The sequence below is a fragment of the Triticum dicoccoides genome, chromosome 7A, assembly GCF_002162155.2.
Source record: "Triticum dicoccoides isolate Atlit2015 ecotype Zavitan chromosome 7A, WEW_v2.0, whole genome shotgun sequence".
Lineage (NCBI taxonomy): Eukaryota > Viridiplantae > Streptophyta > Magnoliopsida > Poales > Poaceae > Triticum > Triticum dicoccoides.
This window is the reverse complement of record NC_041392.1, coordinates 602226759-602251204: the sequence shown is the minus strand read 5'-3', so window position 1 is coordinate 602251204 and position 24446 is coordinate 602226759.

Here is a 24446-nt window from a genome sequence, read left to right as displayed (position 1 = left end):
ACATGTCACTCATGAGTCATTGCACATCCCAGTACACAACTGGAGGCATTCATATAGAGTCATATCTTGTTCTAATTCTTGATTTGTAAGTAAATAAAAGTGTGATGGCGAACCAACCTCTGGTTGAGATGGTTAGGTGGACAATGGTATACCCAACCCATCAGGGTTCAAATCCTGGTGCTCGCATTTATCTTGCATTTATTTCAGGATTTCGGTGATACGCTTTCAGTGGGAGGAGACGTTCCCGTCGACTACGAGGCACCTACGGTGACTTCGTAAAATCTCAAGATGATATGCTGGTTTAGTCTCTTGAAGGTGCTCATAGGGGTAGGGTGTGCGTGTGTGCGTTCATAGGGGTGAGTATATGCGCGTTTATATGAGCGCTTGCGTCAGTACTATGTTCAAAAATAAAAAAAAGTGTGATGATCATCATTATTAGAGCATTGTCCCAAGTGAGGAAAGGATGATGGAGACTATGATTCCCCCACAAGTCGGGATGAGACTCCAGACAAAAAAAAGAAAAAAAAAGAAAGGCCAAAAAAAAGGAAGGCCCAAGAAAACAAAAAATGAGAGAAAAAGAGAGAAGGGACAATGCTACTATCCTTTTTCCACACTTCTGCTTCAAAGTAGCACCATGATCTTCATGATAGAGAGTCTCCTATGTTGTCACTTTCATATACTAGTGGGAATCTTTCATTATAGAACTTGGCTTGTATATTCCAATGGTGGGCTTCCTCAAAATGCCCTAGGTCTTCGTGAGCAAGCGAGTTGGATGCACACCCACTTAGTTTCTTTTTGAGCTTTCATACACTTATAGCTCTAGTGCATCCGTTGCATGGCAATCCCTACTCACTCACATTGATATCTATGGATGGGAATCTCCATAGCCCGTTGATACGCCAAGTTGATGTGAGACTATCTTCTCCTTTTTGTCTTCTCCACAACCACCATTCTATACCACCTATAGTGCTATGTCCATGGCTCACGCTCATGTATTGCGTGAAGATTGAAAAAGTTTGAGAACATCAAAATTGTTGGGAATATAACTTTCAGGTATGACCCGCCCAGGAGGGGCCGGGTCAACCCTAATGGCGGATTGTTAAGAGAAGCCCAGTAATATTCAAGGTGATAGTTTATTAAGAATTGTAGAAGGCCTAAGCCCAGAGGCGGCTTAAGGCCCAATATTGTAAACCACCATATGTAAAGAAAGACTTGTAAAGAAAGGCATATAAAAGAAGTCACCGAGCCGGACACGTTTTATGAGTCGGACGGACTCTGTAAGCCGCCAGGCGTCAACCCATGTATATAAGGGGACGACCCGGCGGCGGCTTAGGACAAGAATCAATAGATCGATAGCCAAGCTAGCGGATTCGCTCCTTGGTCATCGAAACCTAGCAATACAACATCAACTGGACTAGGCCTTACCTTCACCGTAAGGGGCCCAACCAGTATAAACCTCTCGTGTCCGTTGTCCTGATTAACCCCTTTAAGCTTCCTAGTTGCGATGGCCCTATGACTAAGTCCTTCCGCTAGGACATCTGCCGTGACAATTCCACGATAGTTGGCGCCCACCATGGGGCCAGTGCACGGTGGATTTGAGTTCTTGGAGGGTAACTTCGAAGGGCTCAAGGGATACACTGTGGGCTGGATGACCAAGAGTCGTCGCGGCAAGCTCTACATCGACGACGAAGGCTGGGGCCCCGACGCCGGCTCGATTGAGTATGGGTACCGGGTCCCCTTTGGCAGAATCCATGTTTTCATCAGCCGGATCGGCGAGTCAGGCCTTGAGCCGGACGTCTGCACCAATCTCATCGAGACGGCTCAGCGCGCGAGACCCGCCCGGGCTCAACCCGCCGTGCGGCGGGCCTTCGTGGGTTGTATCCATGGAGGGGAATTTTCTGAAGGATCGATAGATGGTGGTGAGATGGCCATCTGTTCTGACGGTGCGTCATCCACAAGCGAGACAAATTCTTTGTATCAGCTACAAGATGGCGTGCTTGGGGGCTGTTCTGTTGGCAGCAGTATTCCGGACCCCTCTGAGCCGCCGAATCGAGCCGAAGTCTTCATGGCTGGCACTCAACCCGAGCAGAATTCTACGGCTGCGGCAGCAATAACCACCGAGTCGGCAACAGCCGGGTCAGGAAATCCTGCGCGCCCCCGGCTCAGGTACTAATGGACCTCATGGATAAGATGACGGCTCTGTTGACTGTTGTGGTTGAGCCGGCGGATAAGGCTCAGCATGACGCGGAGGTGGCACTACTATGTGAAGAGGTGGCACAGGCCAAGGAAAATTTAGCAGCAGAAGATGTCAGAATGGATGCGGAGCGGGCGGCTTTGGATGCTGGTGCCCGGCAGCTTCAAGCAGAGACTTTCTGGCTCTCGGTGGATCTGAACACGTCAAACAAGGTCATGAGGAGAAGACACCAGAAAACTCAGTCACGTCTGCCTCTGACTTACGATCCTAGGAACCTTTTCCACACACCCGGGGCCGGTCCCAGCAACCCACCGGAGGCAAACTGGATTACCACACCCGGGACGGGGGCGCCGGTTCAGTCGAGGGCCATGGAACCACCCCGTGTGAATATTGCTCCACCTCATTACACGCCAGTACCACCGGGTGACTTCTCTAACCCTTTGGAGAATTTAATTGCTGCATCAACTCGTCTGGCGGCTCTCCCAATGGAAGGCGATTCTCCAACGACGATCAAAACACGAAGGGTCTGAGAACTTCTTCAGACAGCTCTGGCACAGCAGGATGCGTACTCTTATAGTCGAGATAGAATCCATTCAACCCCTCGCCCAAGCCGAAGCCCGAGCTATAGCAGGCATATGGACTCAGCGGCTATGTCAAGCAATGCCCAACACCATAACCAACCACGTAGGCATGACCCGGTGCACGATGGAGCCTTTAACTTGGTGGATCAGGAGAAGATCGTCAGGAGGATGAGCAGGCGATTCAACTGGCAACTGAGCAGGCGGCTCATCAGGCTTTTCCGGTTTATCCAGCAACCTCTGTTGAGGCAGGAGTGGCCACAAGGACATGAGGTGTCCCTTGCCTGGTGCCGGCTCTACGTAATGAGCGCTTGCCAAAAGATTTTAAGGGGCCTCGTAAGGTGCCTAATTACACGGCCGACTTGCAGCCTGGGGCATGGATTGAAAGTTATGAGATGGAGATGGAGCTATTGGAGGTCAGCGATGCAGCAATGGCTAAATATTTCACTATGATGTTGGATGGAACATCTCGCACTTGGTTGAAAGGGTTGCCACCCAACTCCATCGGCTCATGGGCGGGGTTAAAAGCCCGGTTCATTCAGAACTTCAAGGACACATGTAAGCAACCTATGTCAATCGTGGACTTGACTAACTGTAAGCAAGAGGAAGGTGAGTCCACGACCCATTGGGTGCACCGGGTCAAGGAGATAATACATTCATCTGATAAGATGGATGCCGGCTCTGTGGTCTTAATGTTCGAGAAAAATTGATGTTTTGAACCTCTAAAGTAGAAGCTGGGGCGGCTCAAGCGTGATTGTCATGACATGGGCCAATTGATGGTGACTCTGGTCAAATATGTTGATTCAGATAGTACCAAGGATCCCGTGTCTGATGAAGAGAAGGCAGGGAAAGGAAAAAAGAACGGCAATGGCAAGGGTCACCAGCATAACCCGGCGAATCAAGGAGGTAATAAACGTAAGGCTGGCGAGTTTGTGGCTAACGCCAGTACACAGGGCAACAACCAATGGTGCAAGGGGAGGCCACCTCCTCGGTCAGGCGGGTCAGATCCCACCCTTGAGCAACTACTGAATGAACCCTGTCCGAGACACGGCACCCGGGAGAAGCCAGCTGCCCATCTGTGGAAGGACTGTACGACCATGAAGGCGTTTAAAAATTCCAACATGTTCGATCGTAACCACGGACCTGGCGGCCGTTCAGGCGGTGGCGGCTTTCATGGCCCGGGCGCCGGCTCAGGCGGAGGCGGTTTTCACGGCCAGGGCCATCCGGGTAACCAAGGTGGTTATAATCAGCAATCCGGCCAAAGTAATCAGCAGCAATAGCAGCAGCAGTCCGGGTATCAGAGTAACCAAAAATAACTGAAAAGTGGGCAGTACCACGTATTTACCACTAGTTTGTGCAAGAGGTTCCAGAAACTTCATAAGAGGGTTGTAAACGTTGTTGAGCCGGCGGTTCCATGTTATTTGAGATGGTCGGTACAGCCTATTGTGTGGAGTAGGGAGGATCACCCTCCCCGGGTTGATAATCCAGGTCACTTGGCTTTGGTAGTGGCGCCTCAGGTTGGTGGATATAATTTTACTAAGGTGCTCATGGACGGAGGCAGTAGCATCGACATCCTCTATTATGAGACGTTTCGTTGCATGGGGTTGACTGACAAGAGTCTTAAACAATCCAATACTGTTTTTCATGGTGTTGTACCTGGTAAGTCGGCATGCCCAGTTGGTAAGATTGAGCTGCAAGTAGCCTTTGGGGATGAATACGATTCCAGGGCTGAGAAGTTAACTTTTGAAGTGGTTAAGATCAAAAGCCCATATCATGCCCTGTTTGGACGGCTGGCTTATGCCAAGTTCATGGCTCGGCCGTGTTATGTATATCTGTAGCTCAAGATGCCGGGTTATAAAGGCACCATCACAGTACATGGAAGCCGGAAAATAGCCCTGGAATGTGAAGAAGGTGATGCTGCTTATGCTGAGTCTATTTGTGCAACATAGGAATTAAAGTTTTATAAAGATAATGTTGACCCGACAGACATGACGTCTTTGAAGAAGCCAACTACGGAGCATGAACCAGTGCTGAAATTCAAATCAGCTGATGACACCAAGATGGTCGATTTTGTGCCTGGCGACTCATCCAAACAGTTCATTATCAGTGCTAACTTGGATCCAAAATAGGAAAGCGTGCTCATCGAGTTCATCCATGAGAACCGGGACATCTTTGCATGGAAGCCTTCTGACATGCCGGGTGTCCCGAGAGAACTCATTGAGCACACACTCAATATTGATCCGAAATTTAAGCCGGTCAGGCAGTTTCTTCGACGGTTTAATGAGGAAAGGCGCAAGGCAATTGGAGAAAAGGTGGCCCGGCTCTTGGCGGTCGGGTTCATTGTTGAAGTTTTTCACTCGGAGTGGTTGGCTAACCTAGTGCTTGTACTAAAAAAGAATGGCACCTGGCGTATGTGTGTGGATTACACTGATTTAAACAAGGCTTGTCCGGCTGACCCTTTTGCTCTCCCTCGTATTGATTAGATCATTAATGCTATGGTGGGTTGCGAGCGTTTGAGTTTTTTGGATGCCTATTCGGGTTATCATCAGATCAAGATGGCAGTTAAGGACCAGAAGAAGACAGCTTTCATCACTCCGTTTGGAGCCTTCTGCTATGTGTCTATGCCTTTTGGGCTTAAGAGTGCCCAGGCGACTTATCAACAATGTGTGCAGAATTGCCTTCACAATCAGATTGGGCGTAATGTGGATGATATAGTGGTGAAATCCAGAGAGAAGGAAACCTTGGTAACTGATCTGAAGGAGACCTTTGATAACCTCCGGGTCTACAAGATGATGCCTAACTAGGCCAAAGTGTGTTTTTGTAGTCCCAGCTGGCAAACTCTTGGGTTTTTTAGTGTCTAACAGAGGTATTGAGGCTAACCCAGAGAAAATTAAGGCAATTACATCTCTGGCTAAACCGGTGTGCATCAATGACGTTCAGCGGTTGGCGGGCCGCGTCACAGCCTTAAGCCGGTTCATAAGTTGGTCAGGGGAGAAGGCGATGCCTTTGTATCAAATGATGAAGAAGGCGGATGACTTCTTCTGGAGTGACGCTGCTAACTCTGCTTTTGAGGATTTGAAGAAACAGCGCACTGAGCCACCGATTCTTACTGCTCCGGTTGAGAAAGAGCTGCTGTTGTATGTGACTGCTAACTCACATGCTGTCGGTGTGGCCATTGTTGTAGAGCGCAAGGAGGCTAGCAAGGAACATCCGGTCCAACGGCCGGTTTACTATGTCAGTGAGGTGCTCATTGAATCTAAACAAAGATATCCACATTGGCAGAAGCTTTTTATGGGGTGTTCATGGCAAGCCGGAAGCTCAAGCATTACTTTCAGGGTCACCCAATCACTGTGGTTAGCTCTGCTCCTCTAGGAGACATTATTCAAAATAGAGAAGCCACAGGACGAGTCGCCAAGTGGGCTATTGAACTTGGGTCTCATGGTTTGAAGTATGTGCCACGTACTGCGATCAAATCTCAAGCACTAGTTGACTTCATTAATGACTGGACAGAGTTGCAGATGCCAGAGGAGAAACCAGACAACACATATTGGATGATTCACTTTGATGGGTCCAGACAATTGGAAGGCTCGGGGGCTGGAGTTGTTCTAACTTCTCCTCGAGGTGACAAATTTCGTTATGTGTTACGATTGATGTTTCCTTGCACTAACAACGCAGTTGAGTACGAGGCCTTGCTTCATGGTCTTCGAATGGCAAAGGAAATGAGCTTAAGCCGGGTACGGTGCCTAGGTGACTCAGATCTGGTGGCTCAACAAGTGTCAGGCAAGTGGGATTCTAATGATCCTCTCATGGCGGCTTATCACCGCGAGGTCGACGCTGTTGTAGGGCATTTTAAGGGTTATCAGGTGGAACACATTGACCGCAGAAAGAACGAAGCGGCCGATGCCTTAAGCTGGTTGGGATCTCAGCGTAAGCCGGTGCCACCTAACACCTTTTTAGATGTTTTACATAACCTGTCTATTAAGTTGCCTACAGAGGAATATTTGGCCGTTCCTGACCCGGAGGCACAGTTGGTGGCGGCTCTTCATGTCATTCCAGATTGGACAGTACCATTCTTGGCTTACATGACCCGGGGCGAGTTACCAAAGGACGAGACCCTGTCCTGACAGATAACCCGGCAGTCCAAGTCAATGACAATTTCTGATGGTGAGTTGTATCATCGCAGCATCACTGGGGCATTTCAACGTTGTGTTTCCCTTGAAGAAGGTCAAGAAATTCTTCGTGAGATCCATGAAGGGGATTGTGGTCATCACGTCGGGTCAAAGTCTCTTGTGTCCAAAGCTTTTCGTCATGGTTTTTACTGGTTAACGGCTCATGCTGATGCGGAGGAGCTAGTCAGTAGGTGTGATGGATGTCAAAAATTTGCACGACGAGCGCACGTGCCGGCTCAAGAGTTGCGGATGATTCCAATCACTTGGCCGTTTGCAGTCTGGGGGCTTGACATGGTTGGACCTTTCAAAAGGTCCAAAGATAAAAAGACACATCTTTTGGTGGCGGTTGACAAATTCAAAAAATGGGTTGAGGCAGAGCCAGTGAGCAAGTGCGATGCAGACACGGCGGTTCAGTTCATGAAAAAGGTGATTTTTCGCTTTGGTTTTCCACACAACATTATAACTGACAATGGCACTAATTTGTCCCAAGGTGCTATGGAGGAGTTTTGTCAACGTGAGCATATCCGGCTTGATGTTTCGTCAGTAGCTCACCCCCAATCTAATGGTCAAGCTGAGAGAGCAAATCAGGAAATCCTAAAAGGTCTCAAGCCCCGGCTTATGGTTCCCTTACAACAGACGCCGGGTTGTTGGGTAGAGGAATTACCCTCGGTGTTGTGGAGTATTAATACCACTCCTAATAGATCTACAGGTTATACACCTTTCTTCATGGTTTATGGAGCGGAAACAGTGCTGCCTAGTGACATCTGTCATGACTCGCCTCGCGTGGCGGCTTACGTTGAAACTGATAATAAACAAGCCCGACAGGATGCACTTGACTTGTTAGATGAGGAGAGAGATTTGGCAGTGGCTCGATCAGCAATTTATCAACAGGACCTGCGCCGTTATCATAGCCGTCGGGTTAAGTCCAGAACCTTTCAAGAAGGTGACCTGGTGCTCCGGCTCATCCAGGATCTGTCTGATGCACACAAGCTATCCCCGCCTTGGGAAGGGCCCTTTGTGGTTAGCAAGAACTTAAACAACGGGTCATATTACCTCATTGACGTTCGAGAGCACAAAGACTCACGTAAGTCGGAGGAGGAGACCCGCCGGCCGTGGAACATTGCTCAGCTTCGGCCATACTATACTTAAGCCACCGGCTCTCGTCATGTACATACTTTGACATTGTATATATTATGATAAGTAATAAAGCAGGACCTCTGTCTTTTTCCCTTTCAATGATCATATTATTTTCATTATTTAAAATGACCAAAAGGGGGCAGATCGTATCCGAATCTAGCTTAAACCTTTTGGTCCGGCTCATGATCGTATTCGAATCTAGTTGTAAACCTCAAGGTAATTTGGGGGCTTCCAGTTCAAACATAGGTCGTATTCAAACCAAAGAGAACATAGCTGTCGTAACCCTCTTGATCGGCTCAAAGCCAAACTCACTAGGGGGCTTCTTGATCGTATCCGAATCATAGCTTAACCCCTTTAGGGTCCGACTTGGATTGTATTCGAATCAGGGTCACTAAAAACCACTCAAGGTCATTTGGGGGCTTCCTGTTCAAACATAGGTCGTATTCGAACCAAAGAGAACATAGCTGTCGGTACCCTCTTGATCGGCGCAACGCCAAAGCCACTGGGGGCTATATGATCGTATTCGAATCTTAGTTTAACCCCTTTGGTCCGGTTTACTGATCGTATTCGAATCAGAAGCCTCCAGTTTTTATTTAAATATTTTGATTTACATTGTTTGAAGCCTAGTGTCTTGTCTTACAGTTTTTTATCATCTCAAATTTAACTGTCAATATGGTTTCAAATTAAAACCGGCTCGGTTATTTGACAATGAGTTGCCAAGGCATAACAGTCGTCAGACATATGGAACTATTGACTTCTACAAAAGATTGGGTTATCAACCTCATCATCCGGGTCATGTAAACCGGTAGTCCAGATTCAAAGAACACAGGTATGATAGTGTCATTCATGGACAGATTTCTCTGTGTTTTTTCGTTAATCAAAGGTTTTTTCAGCCTCATTTATCTTACATCTGGTTCTGTCTTTTCCACCATGATAATTGTAAGTGCATCTAGTGCCACTCCTAGTTGGTTTTGGAGTATTGACGACAAACCTAGTTGAGGGACTAATGTGTTTGTGAGAATTGCAGGATAACACAGGTAGAAGTCCCTCATTGATTCGGTTTTCCTACCAGAGATGACCCCTAAAAATGTAAGAAGACATGGAAGTCAAAGGTGGTATGTGAGGACATTCACATTGAAGACTATGACAAGAGAAGACATCGCATGAAGACTATGGAGCGCAAAGACTTAGTTCTTTTGTCGTTCTTTTTCTTCTATATTGAGTCATAGGAACCACCATACTGTTAAGTGGGGTCCAAGAGAACCAGTCAGAATGACTGAAGTGATGCTTAACCAAAATCCTATGTCTTCGAGTGAAGACTATGAGAGCAAATCTTGTCCAGAGTTGGATAAGTCAGCTTTGCTTGTAGTCCAAGTTGTCGTGTGTGTTTGAAATCTGACCGTTGGAACACGTGTCAGTTCCTTAGTGACCAAGGGTCATTTCGGACAAACTAGGTCGGGTTGCCCAGTGGCTATAAATAGCCCACCCCCTACAACCATAAACGGTTGGCTGCTCAGAGTTAGAGTACAGCTTTTGTCGTTTGAGAGCAACCCACCTCGAAGCCTTTGAGAGAGAATTCCTTGCGAGGATAAAGCCCTAAACACCCAGAGCCAAAGAGTGTTAGGCATCACTTAAGTCTTCATGTCTGTGTGATCTGAAGACTTATTACACTTGAGGATTGTGAATCCTCCAGCCAGTTAGGCATCGCGTTCTGAGCATCCAAGAGTCATTGTGGATCGCCGGTGAACGAAGTCTGTGAAGGTTTGGAAGTCTACCTTGAAGATTTACCAGAGTGATTGGGCGAGGTCTGTGTGACCTTAGCTTAAGGGGAATACGGTGAGGACTGAGTGTCCTGAGCTGTGTGTTCAGGACTGGGTGTCCGGGACTGTGTGTCCTCATGTTTAAATACCTATCCGCCCTAACCAGACGTACAACTGTCACCGCAGTCGGAACTGGTCTACCAAACCTTTGTCTTCATCAAGCTCACTGGTTCTATCCTTCCCATCTCTTTATTTACAGTTGGCCCTTGTGAAGTTAGTGCCTATTTGCATTGTCCATTTGTCTTCACTGTGTGACTGTTTGTTCAGATTGGTTTCATATTATCTTCCATCCTGATCCGTACTGCCTAGCTGTTGTTAGTCTTTGTGCTTTCACTTCATTAAATACTTGACTGTGGCTTGTCTAGGGTAGTCTACCTTCCGCTGCATGGTTATAGGTTCATTTCTATCATTTGTCTTCAAAACTCCCATGTTTTGAAGACTTTCATAAAAATCGCCTATTCACCCCCCCTCTAGTCGATATAACGCACTTTTAATTGGTATCAGAGCTAGGTACTTCCTTGTTCTGTGTGATTTTGGTTTAACCGCCTGGAGTTTTAGTTATGTCGACCACAGGAATGAAGACTGTGTCATGCCCCATCTTTGACGGTCACGAGTATCCCAAGTGGAAGGCCATGATGAAGAAGCGCCTCATGGCGATGAACAGCGAGCTGTGGACCGTCACTGAGATTGGTCTGACCGATCTGTGCAAGATGGCGGAAGCTGATGACATTCGCAAGTACACTCTTCTCAACCTCACGGCGAAGGACGTCATCTGCTCCTGTCTGTCTCAAAATCAGTTTAGGAATATCATGCATTTCGATCATGCGAAGCTTATCTGGGACCGTCTCCCTTAGGTCTATGAAGGTCATTGAATGTTGGGGAACGTAGCAATAATTCAAAATTTTCCTATGTGTCACCAAGATCAATCTATGGAGTCATCTAGCAACGAGGGAGGAGTGGATCTACATACCCTTGTAGATCGCGCGCAGAAGCGTTCAAGAGAATGGGGTTGATGGAGTCGTACTCGCCGTGATCCAAATCACCGATGATCCTAGCGCCGAACGGACGGCACCTCCGCGTTCAACACACGTACGGAGCAGCGACGTCTCCTCCTTCTTGATCCAGCAAGGGGGGAGGAGAGGTTGATGGAGATCCAGCAGCATGACGGCGTGGTGGTGGAAGTAGCGGGATTCCAACAGGGCTTCGCCAAGCGCTGCGGGAGGAGGGAGATGTGTCATGGGAGGGAGAGGGAGGCGCCAGGGCTTAGGTGTGGTTGCCCTCCCTTCCCCCCACTATATATAGGGCCAAGGGAGAGGGGGGCGCAGCCTTGGCCCCTCCTCCAAGGAAGGGTGCGGCCAGGGAGGAGTCCATCCTCCCCAAGGCACCTAGGAGGTGCCTTCCCCCTTTAGGACTCTTCCTTTCCCTTATCTCTTGGCGCATGGGCCTCTTGGGGCTGGTGCCCTTGGCCCATATAGGCCAAGGCGCACACCCCTACAGCCCATGTGGCCCCCCGGGGCAGGTGGACCCCCTTGGTGGACCCCCGGACCCCTTTCGGCACTCCCGGTACAATACCGATAATGCGCGAAACTTTTCCGGCGACCAAAACAAGACTTCCCATATATAAATCTTTACCTCCGGACCATTCCGGAACTCCTCGTGACGTCCGAGATCTCATCCGGGACTCCGAACAACTTTCGGGTTACCGCATACTAATATCTCTATAACCCTAGCGTCACCGAACCTTAAGTGTGTAGACCCTACGGGTTCGGGAACCATGCAGACATGACCGAGACGTTCTCCGGTCAATAACAAACAGCGGGATCTGGATACCCATGTTGGTTCCCAAATGTTCCACGATGATCTCATCGGATGAACCACGATGTCGAGGATTCGATCAATCCCGTATACAATTCCCTTTGTCTAGCGGTACGATACTTGCCTGAGATTCGATCGTCAGTATCCCGATACCTTGTTCAATCTCGTTACCGGCAAGTCTCTTTACTCGTTCCGTAACACATCATCCCTTGATCAACTCCTTGATCACATTGTGCACATTATGATGATGTCCTACCGAGTGGGCCCAGAGATACCTCTCCGTTTACACGGAGTGACAAATCCCAGTCTCGATTCGTGCCAACCCAACAGACACTTTCGGAGATACCTGTAGTGTACCTTTATAGCCACCCAGTTACGTTGTGACGTTTGGCACACCCAAAGCACTCCTGCGGTATCCGGGAGTTGCACAATCTCATGGTCTAAGGAAACGATACTTGACATTTGAAAAGCTTTAGCATACGAACTACATGATCTTGTGCTAGGCTTAGGATTGGGTCTTGTCCATCACATCATTCTCCTAATGATGTGATCCCGTTATCAACGACATCCAATGTCCATGGCCAGGAAACCGTAACCATCTATTGATCAACGAGCTAGTCAACTAGAGGCTTACTAGGGACATGGTGTTGTCTATGTATCCACACATGTATCTGAGTTTCCTATCAATACAATTATAGCATGGATAATAAACGATTATCATGAACAAGGAAATATAATAATAATAATAACTAATTTATTATTGCCTCTAGGGCATATTTCCAACAGTCTCCCACTTGCACTAGAGTCAATAATCCAGTTCACATCGATATGTGATTAACACTCAAGGTCACATCCCCATGTGACTAACACCCAGAGAGTTCTGGGTTTGATCATGTTATGCTTGTGTGATAGGTTTTATAGTCAACGGGTCTGAATCTTTCAGATCCGTGTGTGCTTTACAAATCTCTATGTCATCTCCCAGATGCAGCTACCACGTTCTATTTGGAGCTATTCCAAATATCTGTTCCACTTGGAGCTATTCTAAATTGTTGCTCCATTATACGTATCCGGTGTCTCTACTCAGAGCTATCCGGATAGGTGTTAAGCTGGCATCGACGTAACCCTTTATGACGAACTCTTTTACCACCTCCATAATCGAGAAAATTCCTTAGTCCACTAGTTACTAAGGATAATTTAGACCGCTATCTGGTGATCTACTCCTAGATTACCTTTGTACCCTCTTGCCAGACATGTGGCAAGGCACACATCAGGTGCGGTACACAGCATAGCATACTGTAGAGCCTACATCTAAAGCATAGGGGACGACCTTCGTCCTTCCTCTCTATTCTGCCGCGGTCAGGTTTCGAGTCTTACTCAATGTTCACACCTTATAACACAGCCAAGAACTCCTTCTTTGCCGATCCATTTTGAACTCCTTCAAAATCTTGTCACGGCATGTATTCATTTGAAAGTACTATTAAGCGTTTTGATCTATCCTTATAGATCTTGATGCTCAATGTTCAAGTAGCTTAATCCAGGCTTTCCATTGAAAAACACTTTCCAAATAACCCTATATGCTTTCCAAAATTCTATGTCATTTCTGATTAACAACATGTCAACAACATATATTCATCAGAAATTCTATAGTGCTCCCACTCACTTCTTTGGAAATACAAGTTTCTCATAAACTTTGTATACACCCAAAATCTTTGATCATCTCATCAAAGCATACATTCCAACTCCGAGATGCTTACTCGAGTCCTTAGAAGGATTGCTGGAGCTTTGCATACTTATTATCATCTTTCAGGATTGACAAAACCTTCCGGTTGTATCACATACAACCTTTCCGCAAGAAAATCGTCGAGGAAACAATGTTTTGACATCCTATCTGCAAGATTTCATAAATAATGCAGTAATCGCTAATATAATTCCAACAGACTCTTAGCATCGCTACGAGTGAGAAAGTCTCATCGTAGTCAACTCCTTGAACTTGTCGGAAAACATCTTAATGACAAGTCGAGCTTTCTTAATGGTGATACTTACCATCATTGTCCATCTTCCTTTTAAAATCCATATGTACCTAACAGCCTTACGACCATCAAGTAGTTCTTCCAAAGTCTACACTTTGTTTTCATACATGGATCCTTTCTCGGATTTTATGGCCTCGAGCCATTTATCAGAATTCAGGCCCACCATTGCTTCTCCATAGCTCGTAGGTTCATTGTTGTCTAGCAACATGACTTCCAAGACAGGATTACGTACCACTCTGAAGTAGTACGCATCCTTGTTATCCCACGAGGTTTGGTAGTGACTTGATCTGAAGTTTCGTGATCACTATCATAAGCTTCCACTTCAATTGGTGTAGGTGCCACAGGAACAACTCCCTGTGCCCTGCCACACACTAGTTGAAGAGACGGTTCAATAACCTCATCAAGTCTCCACCATCCTCCCACTCAATTCTTTCGAGAGAAACTTTTCCTCGAGAAAGGACCCGATTCTAGAAACAATCCCTTATTGCTTTCGGATCTGAGACAGGAGGTATACCCAACTGTTTTGGGTGTCCTATGAAGATGCATTTATCCGCTTTGGGTTCGAGCTTATCAGCCTGAAACTTTTTCACATAAGCGTTGCAGCCCCAAACTTTTAAGAAATGACAGCTTAGGTTTCTCTAAACCATAGTTCATACGGTGTCATCTCATCGGAATTACGTGGTGCCCTGTTTAAAGTGAATGTGGTTGTCTCTAATGCCTAACCCATAAACTATCGTGGTAATTCGATAAGAGACATCATGGTATGCATCATATCCAATAGGGTGCAGTTATGATGTTCGGACACACCATCACACTATGGTGTTCCAGGCTGTATTAGTTGTGAAACAATTTCCACAATGTCTTAATTCTGTGCCAAACTCGTAATTCAGATATTCATCTCTATGATCATATCATAGATATTCTTGTCACGACGATCTTTCAACTTCACCCTGAAATTACTTGAACCTTTCAATAATTCAGACTCGTGATTCATCAAGTAAATATACTCAACATCTACTCAAATCATCTGTGAAGTAAGAACATAACGATATCCACTACACGCCTCAGCACTCATTGGACTGCACACATCAAAATGTATTACTTCCAACAAGTTGCTTTCTAGTTCCATTTTACTGAAAACGAGGCTTTCAGTCATCTTGCCCATGTGGTATGATTTGCATGTCTCTAGTGATTCAGAATCAAGTGAGTCCAAATGATCCATCTTCATGGAGTTTCTTCATGCATATATGCCAATAGACATGGTTCGCATGTCTCAATCTTTTTTCAAAAACGAGTGAGTCCAAAGATCCATCAACATGGAGCTTCTTCATGCGTTTTATACCAATATGACTCAAGTGGCAGTGCCACAAGTAGGTGGTACTATCATTACTATCTTATATCTTTTGGCATGAACATGTGTATCACTATGATCGAGATTCAATGAACCATTCATTTTAGGTGCAAGACCATTGAAGATATTATTCAAATAAACAGAGTAACCATTATTCTCCTTAAATGAATAACCGTATTGCGATAGACATAATCCAATCATGTCTATGCTCAAAGCAAACACCAATCTCGATGGTAGAGGGAGCGTGCGATGCTTGATTACATCAAGCTTGGAAAAACTTCCAACACATATTGCCAGCTCACTTTTAGCTAGTCTCCGTTTACTCCGCAGCCTTTTATTTCGAGTTTACTAACATTTAGCAACCGAACCGGTATCTAATACCATGGTGCTACTAGGAGTACTAGTAAAGTACACATTAACACAATGTATATCCAATATACTTCTATCGACTTTGCCAGCCTTCTCATCTACCAAGTATCTAGGGTAATTCTGCTCCAGTGGTTGTTCCTCTTATTACAGAAGCACTTAGTCTCGGGTTTGGGTTCAACCTTGGGTTTCTTCACTAGAGCAGCAGCTGAATTGCCGTTTCATGAAGTATCCCTTCTTGCCCTTGCCCTTCTTGAAACTAGTGGTTTCACTAACCATCAAGAATTGATGCTCCTTCTTGATTTCTACTTTTGTGGTGTCAAACATCGCGAATATCTCAAGGATCATCATATATGTCCCTGATATATTATAGTTCATCACGAAGCTCTAGCAGCTTGGTGGCAATGACTTCGGAGAAACATCACTATCTCATCTGGAAGATCAACTCCCACTCGATTCAAATGATTGTTGTACTCGGACAATCTGAGCACAAGCTCAACAATTGAGCTTTTCTCCCTTACTTTGCAGGCTAAGAAAATCGTCTGAGGTCTTATACCTCTTGACGTGGGCACGAGCCTGAAATCCCAATTTCAGCCCTCGAAACATCTCATATGTTTCGCGACGTTTCAAAACGTCTTCGGTGCCTCAACTCTAAACCGTTTAACTGAACTATCACGTAGTTATCAAAATTTGTATGTCAGATGTTCCCAACATCTATAGACGACGTTCGAGGTTCAGCACACTGAGCGGTGCATTAAGGACATAAGCCTTCTCTGAAGCAATGAGGACAATCCTCAGTTTACGGACCTAGTCCGCATAATTGCTATTATCATCTTTCAACTAAATTTTCTCTAGGAACATATCCAAACAATAGAACTGAAGCGCGAGCTACGACATAATTTGCGAAGACCTTTTGACTATGTTCAGGATAATTAAGTTCATCTTATGAACTCCCACTCAGATAGACATCCCTCTAGTCATCTAAGTGATTACATGATCCGAGTCAACTAGGCCGTGTCCGATCATCACGTGAGACGGACTAGTCAACATCGGTGAACATCTTCATGTTGATCGTATCTTCTATACGACTCATGTTCGACCTTTCGGTCTCTTGTGTTCCGAGGCCATGTCTGTACATGCTAGGCTCGTCAAGTCAACCTAAGTGTTTCGCGTGTGTAAATCTGTCTTACACCCGTTGTATGTGAACGTTAGAATCTAACACCCGATCATCACGTGGTGCTTTGAAACAACGAACTGTCGCAATGGTGCACAGTTAGGGGGAACACTTTCTTGAAATTATTATGAGGGATCATCTTATTTACTACGTTGTTCCAAGTAAACAAGATGCAAAAACATGATAAACATCACATGCAATCAAATAGTGACATGATATGGCCAATATCATATTTCTCCTTTTGATCTCCATCTTCGGGGCTCCATGATCATTATCGTCATCGGCATGACACCATGATCTCCATCATCGTGTCTTCATGAAGTTGTCTCGCCAACTATTACTTCTACTACTACAGCTAACGGTTAGCAATAAAGTAAAGTAATTACATGACGTTTATGTTGACACGCAGGTCATAAATAAATAAAGACAACTCCTATGGCTCCTGCCGGTTGTCATACTCATCGACATGCAAGTCGTGATTCCTATTACAAGAACATGATCAATCTCATACATCACATATCATTCATCACATTCTTCTTGGCCATATCACATCACATAGCATACCCTGCAAAAACAAGTTAGACGTCCTCTAATTGTTGTTTGCATGTTTTACGTGGCTTCTATGGGTTTCTAGCAAGAACGTTTCTTACCTACGCAAAAACCACAACGTGATATGCCAATTGCTATTTACCCTTCATAAGGACCCTTTTCATCGAATCCGATCCGACTAAAGTGGGAGAGACAGACACCCGCTAGCCACCTTATGCAACTAGTGCATGTCAGTCGGTGGAACCAGTCTCACGTAAGAGTACGTGTAAGGTCGGTCCGGGCCGCTTCATCCCACAATGCCACCGAATCAAGATTGGACTAGTAATGGTAAGCATATTGAACAAAATCAACGCCCACAACTACTTTGTGTTCTACTCGTGCATAGAAACTACGCATAGACCTAGCTCATGATGCCACTGTTGGGGAACGTAGAAATAATTCAAAATTTTCCTACGTGTCACCAAGATCAATCTATGGAGTCATCTAGCAACGAGGGAGGAGTGGATCTACATACCCTTGTAGATCGCACGCGGAAGCGTTCAAGAGAACGGGGTTGATGGAGTCGTACTAGCCGTGATCCAAATCACCAATGACCCTAGCGCCGAACGGACAGCACCTCCGCGTTCAATACACGTACGGAGCAGCGACGTCTCCTCCTTCTTTATCCAGCAAGGGGGAGGAGAGGTTGATGGAGATCCAGCAGCATGACGGCGTGGTGGTGGAAGTAGCGGGATTCCAACAGGGCTTCGCCAAGCGCTGCGGGAGGAGGGAGATGTGTCATGGGAGGGAGAGGGAGGCGCCAGGGCTTAGGTGTGGTTGCCCTCCCTTCCCCCCACTATATATAGGGCCAACGGAGAGGGGGGCACAGCCTTGGCCCTTCCTCCAAGGAAGGGTGCGGCCAGGGAGGAGTCCATCCTCCCCAAGGCACCTAGGAGGTGCCTTCCCCCTTTAGGACTCTTCCTTTCCCTTATCTCTTGGCGCATGGGCCTCTTGGGGCTGGTGCCCTTGGCCCATATAGGCCAAGGCGCACACCCCTACAGCCCATGTGGCCCCCCGGGGCAGGTGGACCCCCTTGGTGGACCCCCGGACCCATTTCGGCACTCCCGGTACAATACGGATAATGCACGAAACTTTTCCGGCGACCAAAACAAGACTTCACATATATAAATCTTTACCTCCAGACCATTCCGGAACTCCTCGTGATGTCCGAGATCTCATCCGGGACTTCGAACAACTTTCGGGTTACCGCATACTAATATCTCTATAACCCTAGCGTCACCGAACCTTAAGTGTGTAGACCCTACGGGTTCGGGGACCATGCAGACATGACCGAGACGTTCTCCGGTCAATAACAAACAGCGGGATCTGGATACCCATGTTGGTTCCCACATGTTCCACGATGATCTCATCGGATGAACCACGATGTCGAGGATTCGATCAATCCCGTATACAATTCCCTTTGTCTAGCGGTACGATACTTGCCTGAGATTCGATCGTCGGTATCCCGATACCTTGTTCAATCTCGTTACTGGAAAGTCTCTTTACTCGTTCCGTAACACATCATCCCGTGATCAACTCCTTGATCACATTGTGCACATTATGATGATGTCCTACCGAGTGGGCCCAGAGATACCTCTCCGTTTACACGGAGTGACAAATCCCAGTCTCGATTCATGCCAACCCAACAGACACTTTCGGAGATACCTGTAGTGTACCTTTATAGCCACCCAGTTACATTGTGACGTTTGGCACACCCAAAGCACTCCTACGGTATCCGGGAGTTGCACAATCTCATGGTCTAAGGAAACGATACTTGACATTAGAAAAACTTTAGCATACGAACTACATGATCTTGTGCTAGGCTTAGGATTAGGTCTTGTCCATCACATCATTCTCCTAATGATGTGATCCCGTTATCAACGACATCCAGTGTCCATGGCCAGGAAACCGTAACCATCTATTGATCAACGAGCTAGTCAACTAGAGGCTTACTAGGGACATGGTGTTGTCTATGTATCCACACATGTATCTGAGTTTCCTATCAATACAATTATAGCATGGATAATAAACGATTATCATGAACAAGGAAATATAATAATAATAACTAATTTATTATTGCCTCTAGGGCATATTTCCAACATTGAACTCGTCATGATCCTTGGTTTGAGGACTTTAAGGAATCTCTCAAAGCGATGACATTCGAACCAGAATCATCATCTTCTGCATCATGCCTTATGGCAGAAGATGCTAAGGTAATTGAATGCTATCTATCTGAATCCAGTGATGATGAATCTGGTGATGAATTTGGACCCAGCTATGCAAAACTTGCTTCCCTTGCCACTAAACAACAGAAAGCTATGGAACATATTCAAAAACTGTTAGACAAAAGCGATGACCTGTTGGACGCTGAAATGACTCGATCTTAGTCCTTAATTGAAGACATAAAAAATCTTCATGTTAAGTATGAGGAACTTGAAAGTCGTCATGAAACGCTCTCAACAACTCATGAAAAGCTTTCCTATGATTATCTTCAAAGGAAGCAAGAACTTGAGAAATTGAGAGCGGCTCATGAAGATATTCAAAAGGAAAACGAGTCACTTCGCGCTGAACAGATCAGTCCCGCTCAGGAAGGATTTGAACCACCATGTCTTAAATGCCTTGAGCGTGATAACGCTACTTCTGTTGCTGAATGTTCTACTGCTGCTACTGTTGCAATATCTTCAACTGTTGATGTGGTAACTAACCCCTCTGCTGAGGATGCCATTGCTATTGCTGATGAGAATGCTAGGTTGAAGACATTGCTTGGAACAGGGATGTTCAAAAGTCTCAAAGGGATCAGACACTATGTGATGTTCTCAAAAGACAGATCATGAACCGAAACCCTAGGAAAGAGGGTGTTGGGTTTGAAAGGAAAATGAATGCTGATGGCTCTTACTGGAAACCTGAGCAGTACCCCAAAACCACATGGGTTGCTGCAAAGGAACCTTCAGTGGATCCATCCACCCTATCTGGCTTCACGCGTGCTATAATCCCATTATTATTGATGAATCCTTTGATGCAAACTATAAAATGTTTAAGAATCAGAATGGTGAAGTGTTTGCCAGGTATATTGGTAGTAACTGCAGGAATGGGCCGCCTATGAAGAAAGTCTGGGTGCCGAAAAGGTGTTTGGAGAATCTTCCTGTGAATGTCGTCATGACACCACAAGTGAAGAAGACAAACCCCAGACCACAGGCTTCATATGGTCCAAATGCTTCATACAGACAGAGGACTCACCTGAGTCGCACTAACGCAAATGTTTTGCAGGGAAACCTTACTCAGGCCTATGAATATGAGCGTGTTTCATCAAACCGCCATGTTCATAAGACCAAAAACTATTCTGCTTATCCTTATGACTACTATTGTCCACCTGCAAGACTTTTTGCTAGGGCTCCAAAGCCAAGGTTCTCAGATGCTGCACTTAGACTCATTGCTTCGAAGCCACCCTTGAAGATGTGGGTGGCTAAGAAAGCTTAACTCTCTTTTGTAGGGAAAGGTCTCCAGCCGAAAACCAAAATCGTCTGAAGCCATTGCTGGGGACCTTAAACATCTTGTATGGCGCAAGATCAAATGCCCAAATGGTCTTATTATGTATTTTGTTCCTGAGTTGCTTGCCACTTGCCCTATCAGTCCTAACCTCGATCTAAGCTTTCATAATCCACTTGCTCGTCAAATGTTTATGCTTCACAATTCTCTTCGTGAAGCCTATCCCCCTAACTGCACTGTAGGGTACGACACCAGCTGCTTCAGAATGGATTATTCATAGTGGGTGTACTAATCACATGACTGGCAAGCGAAGCCTTCTCATGGACTCAACCTTACGTCCATCTGACAAAAGTCACATCACATTTGCTGACACTGGTAAAAGCAATGTATTGGGTCTAGGTAGACTTGCAATCTCAATGGATCAACACATGGATAAAGTCATGCTTGTTGAATCCCTTGGTTTCAACTTAATGTCTGTCTCAATGCTTTGCAATTTAAACATGATTGTGATGTTTGGAAAATATCGTTTCCTTGTTCTAATGGAATCTTACAAGTCTCTAGTGTTCGAAGGGTATCGGAAAGATGATTTATACGTGGTAGATTTCTCAGCAGGACCACAACTTGCCGTATGTCTTCTAGCAAAAGCTTCTGAATGTTGGCTCTGGCATCGGAGGCTAGGGCATGCTGGCATGAGGAACCTCCACACCCTTGCAAGGAAGAAGCATGTCATAGGCATCAAGGGCATCAAGTTCAAGAAGGATCACTTATGCGGTGCCTGTGAAGCAGGAAAGATGACGAGGGCCAAGCATCCCTCGAAGACAATCATGACAACGACTCAACCCTTCGAACTGCTCCACATGGACCTTTTTGGTCCCACTCATTACTCAACTCTTACTACTACTGCTTGTCTCTATGGATTTGTCATTGTTGATGATTATTCAAGATATACTTGGGTGCATATAATCCTCTACAAGCCTGAAGTGCAGGAGGTCTTCAGATGCTTCGCCAATCGAGCCATGAACAACTATGGCGTCAAGATAAAGCACATCAGAAGTGACAATGGCACTGAATTCAAGAACACTGGTCTAGACACGTATCTTGATACTTTGGGCATTACACATGAATTCTCAGCTCTGTACACACCGCAGCAGAATGGCATCGTGGAACGCAAGAACAGAACACTTATTGAGATGGCCCGGACGATGCTTGATGAATACAAGACTCCAAAAAGTTCTGGCTTGAAGCCATTGATACTGCATGCCATATCATCAACCATGTTTATCTTCACAAGCTTCTCAACAAGGCATCCTATGAGCTCCTTACTGGCAAGAAGCCAAATGTCAGTTACTTCAGAGTATTTGGTGCCAGGTGCTGGATCAAGGATCCACATCACACTTCAAAATTTGCAACAAAAGCACATGAGGGTTTTATGCTTGGATATGGAAAGGATTCGCACTCCTACAGAGTCTTCAACCTTTTTCACTATAAAGTGGTTGAAACAGTGGATGTGCGGTTCGATGAGACTAACGGCTCACAAAGAGAGCACCTGCCAAATGTGCTAGATGAAGTTCCATCCAGTGAATCAATCAAACTTATGGGAACTGGAGAAATCATACCATCTGAATCTCAGCCTGAAGAGGAACTTATCATCTCCGCACCTGATCAAATAGAAGACAATGCTCAGCCTGAAGACAATCCTTCTAACGATGACAATGATCAGCAAGAGCAAAATCTTCGTCCTGTACATCCTCGTGTTGCAAATGAAGTACAGATTGAGAAAATAATTGATAGCGTCAATGCACCAGGTCCACTCACTTGTTCAAGGGCAACACAGCTAGCAAATTTCTGTGGGCACTTCGCATTCGTCTCAATATCTAAACCCAAGAAAGTTGAAGAAGCCTTCATGGAACTTGAATGGATTCAAGCTATGCAAGAAGAGCTTCAACAGTTTGAGCTGAATAATGTATGGGAACTGGTTAAGCGTCATGATCCTCGCAAGCACAATATAATAGGCACCAAATGGATATATCGCAACAAGCAAGATGAGCATGGTCAAGTTGTCAGAAACAAAGCTCGTCTCGTTGCTCAAGGGTACACTCAAGTTGAAGGGATTGACTTCGATGAAACATTTGCTCCTGTGGCTAGACTTGAAGCCATACGCATACTGCTGGCCTATGCAAATCATCATAACATTCTTCTATATCAAATGGATGTGAAGAGCGCTTTTCTCAATGGCAAGATTGAAGAAGAAGTGTATGTTGCACAATCGCCTGGCTTTGAAGATCCAAAACATCCTGACATGGTGTACAAGCTCAACAAGGCACTGTATGGCCTCAAACAAGCCCCTCGGGCTTGGTATGACACACTCAAAGACTTCCTGAAGAGCAAAGGCTTCAAACCTGGTTCCCTCGACCCCACTCTCTTCACGAAGACATATGATGGTGAACTGTTTGTGTGCCAAATATATGTGGATGACATTATCTTCGGCTGCACCAATCAGAAATACAGTGAAGAGTTTGGATATATGATGCAAGAGCAATATCAGATGTCCATGATGGGTGAGCTGAAGTTCTTCCTTGGTCTTCAAATACGTCAGCAACACAACGGCATCTTCATATCTCAAGAGAAGTACCACAAAGATTGACTGAAGAAATTTGGGATCCAAGACTGCAAAGGCTTCACAACGCCAATGCCAGCCAAACATCATCTGGGTCCCGACGACAATGGTAAAGAGTTTGATCAAAAGGTATACCGCTCCATGATTGGTTCTTTACTTTATCTATGTGCATCTAGGCCAGATATTATGCTTAGTGTTTGCATGTGTGCTCGATTCCAAGCGGCACCAAAGGAATCGCATCACTTAGCTGTGAAGCGAATTCTTCGATATTTGGCTTACACCCCAACATTAGGATTATGGTATCCAAAGGGCTCAGAGTTTGATCTGGTTGGATTCTCGGATGCTGATTATGCTGGTGACAAGGTGGATCGCAAGTCTACATCAGGCACATGTCATTTTCTAGGACAATCACTTGTATGTTGGTCTTCAAAGAAGCAGAACTATGTATCTCTCTCCACTGCTGAATCTGAATACATTGCTGCTGGATCTTGCTGCGCTCAGCTTCTATGGATGAAGCAAACACTCAAAGACTATGGCATTCATCTGAAGCAAGTGCCACTCTACTGCGACAACGAAAGCGCCATCAAGATTGCCAACAACCCAGTTCTGCACTCGAAGACAAAGCACATTGAAATTTGCCATCACTTTCTCAGAGATCATGTTGTGAAGGAAGATATTGATATCATACACGTCAACACTGAAGCAATTGGCAGATATGTTCACCAAGCCCTTGGATGAGAAGAGGTTTTGCAAGTTACGGTGTGAGCTAAATATCTTGGAATCCTCAAATGTCCTGTGATCAGGCACACATCCTAACACTTATGCATATTGATGACTTAGATGTGCAACACACGAAGTAAAGTATATCTTCAATCAATGAAGACTTACATTCTAAGTGTGAATACATTAGTGTGGAATTTGACTTCGGAGCTCCACGATAATTGTGCGCCGTGTCTGGGTCTAATACTTCCTATACGGTGGGTAACGCCACCACCAAATTTTTCTGTTTGAAGTGTTTCACTCATGGCGTTACGTTTGGTATGTCTTCACATTTGATTTGGCTTCAATCTCAACTTGTCTTCATGATTATCTTCACTATGTTGATTTGATTGTCTTTCTCA